Source organism: Podarcis raffonei, chromosome 2 (genome assembly GCF_027172205.1).
Source record: "Podarcis raffonei isolate rPodRaf1 chromosome 2, rPodRaf1.pri, whole genome shotgun sequence".
Lineage (NCBI taxonomy): Eukaryota > Metazoa > Chordata > Lepidosauria > Squamata > Lacertidae > Podarcis > Podarcis raffonei.
The window spans coordinates 10,900,976-10,907,023 of record NC_070603.1 but is presented as its reverse complement, the minus strand read 5'-3'; positions in this window follow the sequence as shown (position 1 = coordinate 10,907,023).

Here is a 6,048-nt window from a genome sequence, read left to right as displayed (position 1 = left end):
GGTACCACTGTACTATACTTCCCATTGGTGCACATCCTGTCACTCCCTGCTGAAATCCCCTATCTTCTTATACCGTAAACGTTCTGGTTTATTTTTGGCCTGCTTTTGTTGTGCCGTGGTCTCTCCGAAGAGCAATAATGTGGTAGTGTTGCAGAGCAGCTAATAAAGCAGAATAAATCCGCCCCTAACGCAGTCCTATTGTGTCAAGAACATGTTGCAGGACACAGCCGCAGTAAAACACCAGTCTGGAGGGGCCCAGAGGGCTCTTGATGCGCTTCTTTTTTAAAAAATTCCAGGATATATGATTATGTGTGACCAGCAACAGGGACATGATCTTTGGTGGGTGGATTTCACAATTCCGTGGAGAAGCAAAGTGACCTGTGAATGACCCAAGTCGGTGAATTGTGGAACTGAAACGCCCTGGGATTCCTTGGCTGTGTAGGCAACGCACAGGGTTGCCAATGTTTCCTTCTTTTCGAGCAAGGCTCCTGTGCAGGCCCAAGTCATTTTTAAACGACTGTTACGGAAATTACCGGGGAGGGGGCACATCTTTAAAGTTAAATATTACAAATATTATGCCTGAATGTATCCTTTCAACTTGACAGCTCAGGGAAGTTACCTAGCTTAAAAAATAATATAAAATCATCTCCTTTCCCAGTTTCCTCCATTCCAAAGCTATTTTCCCCTTGAAAAAGTACTCCAGGAAGTTCCCAGAGGTGACAATTTCTGGGCTCATTGTTAGCCAAGGGAAGCCAAATCTCATCACCTGACTCGCCTCAGGCTCCAGACATGCAAAGGAACTTCTATTGTACTTTTGGGTGGTGGGCACTTAAGACATATTTGTCTATGCTAATCTTATACGAGAGTCTTGCCCTGCCATGTCTGCTTATGCTAATCTTGTACCAGGGACTTGTCTGGACATGTTTGCCAAGGTTAACCCCTCCCCTTTTGTGACATGTCAGTGATGTAGCAATGATGCTGTACGAACTGTATTCTGGGATATGGTGGGAAAGTTTTAAAAGTCTTTGTCACCCCATCCTCGGGGTTCAAATTTGCTCTTTGAACCTATTGCGCAATAAACTTTGGTCTACACCTATTTGCTCCAGTTGGCTGGACTCCTTCCTTTCTTCCGCAGGGACCCGCGGGCTCTGCCCGACGAGCTGGGTGACTGAGCAGCCTCACACCTAGATTTTTCCGTAACATTTGGCGCCCATCCATAACAACGACCAATTTTTTTTTTAGTTTCATCAACAGTGATTTTTCTCTGATAAAAACCTCAACTCAGCCCCCTCGGATTTTGTTATGCATATTTGTGGGCTCTGTTTAGTTTCTGGCAATACTTGAGTAGAAGTGAGGATTTAGGTAGGTGCCGCTTTTCTTGATGCTGTGAGACATTTTCCTACATAGTTTTTGAGGCACGGGGGAGCCTTGCATTCCTTTGTCTTACGCACTTGTGTACTTCCGCCCCAGCTTTCAGGCAGCTGTGTAAAAAAAAAAAAGCCCATCTGCTTAGGAGATGAGCATGGATAACTGCTATCAATCCTCTATGGTTCCTTACGGTTGCGATTATGGATGGCTGGGAATCTTTTGTGCTGCTACTGGATTAATATATCTCTTGATTTCAGTTTTGTAGTCTGCACATCACCCCTAGCCCAGTTACAGCGATTTTCCAATGTAAGCTACCTTGAGCGTTTAGAAAATGTGGCATAGAATATTTTAAATTTTCTTTTAAAAGGCTTTAGGAATAAAAACCAGTACTTCATTTGAGGGCAGAGCCCTGAAACCTCAATTTAAATCACATGAATGTGCTTTTTCTCTCTTCCCATCCTTCCCTCCCTGTTGTGACGTGGGGTTTGTGATTTCAGCTCTCTTGACATAATATGCTGGAGACAGTTCTGTAGTAACACTTCTTTATTAAAGCAAACAAGACTGAGAACTGAGGAGGGGAGAGCTACATTTATAGGGACAGGGAACTAGCTAGAAAGGATACATTTTGGAGGGAACAATATCAGACAATCACAGTCCTGCCTTTTGGAGGAAACCAATAAGACAGAGGATCCAAATACAGCAGCTTAAATGAACCAATAGTAGCTGTACCCTCTGGAACCAAAAGGCAGTTACTTTACCCTAATGCAAATACAGACAATAATAATACAGATATAAAATCCTTTGACTCAATACACAACACTCCCCACCTGGCAGCCATGCCTTCTGAGCTGCGCAAAGCAGAGACCAGTGTTAAACACAAACCACCTGAACAACTCTGTGGGATAAGAAGGATTACTAGGAAGTAGGGCCCTGTAAGCAGCTTTGAGCTTTAGTATTTTCTTATTTTCCAAATTTTAGCACAGGATAAACATTGGATTTTTAAAAATAGGCAACTGCACCTCTGTTTTCTGGGGTCTTGTGGCTTGGGCTTTCTCTTCAACACAGCCTTCCTCCATTCCTTTCTAACCTTCCACTCATCTCCATTGCAACTTTTTATTTCGACTACTTAAGTCAATACCTGCAATAGTCAGCTGTGTGGGCTGCTGTGAACGGACCAGGGCACAAGCTCAGCATCTGGTACATCTGGACTTTGGGAGCAGGGAATCCATTAAATGAAACATGTCCTAATAGTGTTCATCTCCTAAGGCAGAGATAGCCAACAGGGTGTGCTCTGGATGCGGTTGGACTACAACTCCCACCTCCCATGGCCATTGGCCCTACTGGCTGGGGCTGATGGGAGTTGAAGTTGAAACATACTCGGAGTCAAGAGTGCTGCATTCTGAATCCTATTGTTCTAGGACCAATCAGACTGCTGCCTTTTGGATCCTATTCAACTCAGTACATAACAGAAGTCCAGCAACATCTCGAGGGCACCAGGTTGACTAACCCTGTCCTAAAGGTACCGTATTTTTCGCCCTATAGGACACATTTTTCGCCACCAAAAATGAAGGGGAAATGTGTGTGCGTCCTATGGGACGAATGCAGGCTTTCGCCGGGCTCGCAAGGCTTGCGGATAGCAGCCTGTTCTGGGGTCGGGGGTCGGGGGAAGCTCGGGCTTCCCCCGCCCCAGCCCCGCGGCTGGGGGGGGGAATAATTTTTTTTAAATTAATTTCCCCCCCAAAAAAACGAGGTGTGTCCTATGGGCCAGTGCGCCCTATAGGGCGAAAAATACGGTATGTGTACACTACAGTTGCCATAAGAACAGGGCTTTATTTTTGCAGCCGGAACTCGCCGGAACTCTCAAGTGGGCGCCATTGCCATTATAAGAGAACAAAGGGAGGAGTTCATGTGGAACCTCTTTTTCTAGAAAAATAGCACTGCATAAGAACATAAGAAGAATCCTGTTGGATCAATGACCCATCTAGTTCAGCATCCTGCTCTCACAGTGGCCAACCAGAAGCCCGAAGGCAGGACCCAAACAAAACAAAACAAAACAAAAATCTGGGGATAGTAGGCTAGAGACAAGTGCTACCCCCACCCTGGCACAAAAAAAGAAGAAGGCCTAATGGTTAATCCAGCCCTGGCAAAGGACACATTCCTGCCATATTGCTTTTCCTCCTGTACATGCAATCTAACCCCCTTTACACCTCTTAAGAGGGCTATGCTGTACAGTAGTACTTCGGGTTACAAACACTTCAAGTTACAGACTCCGCTAACCCGGCAGTAGTACCTCGGGTTAAGAACTTTACCTCAGGATTAGAACAGAAATTGTGCGGCCGAGCGGCAGCGGGAAGCCCCATTAGCTAAAGTGTTACCTCAGGTTAAGAACGGTTTCAGGTTAAGAACAGACTTCCGGAACGAATTAAGTTCGTAACCAGAGGTACCACTGTATTGTACATAAAGGGGAGACAACCAGGTGTCCTTCGGATGTTATTAGACTGCAACCCCACCATCCCTGACCATTGGTCATGCTGGCTGGGGCCAATGGGTGTTGGGAGTCCAACATTTGGAGGGCACTGTATGTGGATACATCCCAAGAGTCTTAGAACCTTGTGAATAGACACTTGAGTTTTCATTTTCAGTGCTAATGTGTGTGAGAGAGACAATCTCCATACATGTTCAAGCAAAGCTCAAGGCACAAGGGATGATGTGAAGAGTTACTGGGCTAGATCCGGCGCATTGGAGAGGGGCATGGCGCTTAAATATTTTTCTAAGGGACTCCGACTCCTTGTTCACCTCCAGATCTTGGAGGTCAGGCTGTCTCCTTGGCCCTACATCCACGGGAGTGTGCAGAGACTCCCCTTTGTTGTGCCTCAAGAGCTGTGAGCTCATCCCTGGCTGGAAGCACGGATGCTTAGAGGGATCTTTGCCTCCCCCCTTTCCATCGTATTTCTTGCAGCACAGACAAAATGAGCAGAGGAACACTCCCAGCAGCAGGCGGGAGTTGGGGGGGGGGGGGAGAGAGAGAGGCTGTCTCTCAACAGTTTGCCTTTCAGAAAGGAATGGAAAGATGGCCAAACCTAGGAGAGGGCTACTGGCAGAAAGGAGGGATATGAGGCAACAGTAAATTTTAAGAGCTCGGTTGCTTCCAGATTATCTGTTTATTGAGCATTTTGTCTTGATTTGCTTGCGCAAAGCTTGCACAGAAGTTATACAATGTCTGCTCTTTACTGAGCTACAGCTCCAATGTCTTTGTGCAGAGGTTATACGACTGCTCATCAATCATTGTCCCATACTTTCTAATGCATTTCCCTATCCGTTTTCTTACTGCAAAACCGTTTTAAAAAAATAGACCCAGGCAGTGCTTTTTTTCCTTAAAAAGATGTTTAGGGGTACTCTCATTTTGACTCAAGAAAACCACCATTTTATTTAGTTCAAATCTGGGAAAAGAAATACAGTAAATGGACAAAAATATAAAAATTCACAAAATGAGTACCCCTGTGTGCCCCCCCCCCCGAAGAAAAAGCACTGGACCCAGGTTTGTTGTTCCAGAGTATCCACTTTAATTGCGCAAACCTGAACTTTCTGGTGTGCAATTGAATCCCTCATATAAGATAGCGAAGTCAGCACAATCAATACAGCAAGGCATACCAAGATCTGCAATTGTCATTATAGGGACAGAGAGGACAGGATTGGCCAAAGGGAGCCTCTGGTGGTGTGACCAACTGAAAAAGAGAATGTGAGTGCCGGACTCTGAGGGTTTACTTTTTTAAGAAAGTAGGTCTCTAGCCATTCTAGAAATATGTTTATGAATCAGAATGCATAGGTGACATTCTAAACAATTTCTGTTAAATGAGCCAGCCCAGCTTCTCCTGTCTGTCAGTGTTTTTAGTCAATGAGTGATGTCAGAGCTGTGAGTTGTTTGGTCAATAGGACTCCCTGGATTCCCAACAGGGTCAGATTTATAATGGTGCAATTGAAGTAATTGCACCAGGCCTGTGCCTGCAGGGGCTCCAGACTCTTTTAATTTTTATTTAAAAATAAGAAGGAAAGAAAGTTATGAAGTATAATGTGCAGGCAACCTTCTAAGCCAAGGCATCACCAACCTGACCCAGGTAGGGGGAACGAATATTGTGGTAGGAGAATTGTCATGCCTTTTGGTTTTGGGGAGATGTTGGGGTTGGGGGAAGTGCTGAGGCCATTCCACCTGCTCCACCTTTGGCTGCCCATGGAAGGACTTTTTGAAGATGCTGTGCCCATTTGCCTGCTCTTTGCTGCTTGCTGGCCTGGTGGAGCAAGTAGCGGGCAGCTGTTCTGACCATGGAGGAGTGTGTGTTTGTAGTGGTGGAGGAAGAAGCACAGGGTCCATAATTTTGCTGCTCTGTTTTGTGTGTGCTTTTTTTATGCTTGCCAGCCACATGGAGCAGCAAGCAGGCAGCTACTTTTTTAAAAAATAGTGTGTTTTAGTGGAGTGCATGGAAATTACTTGTGGTTCATTCTGCCACCTGCTAGCCACGTGTTGAAAAGCGCAGATACTGAAGGAAGAAATGTTGGAATCATCTCTTTATTGTTGGGCTTGTTTTGCTGCCTGCCAGCATGTGGAGCAGGCAGCTACATGAGAGGGATCTCAGTTGAATATGTGTGTGAGGGGAGAATTATAGCAACCCTTTCTTATTTCTG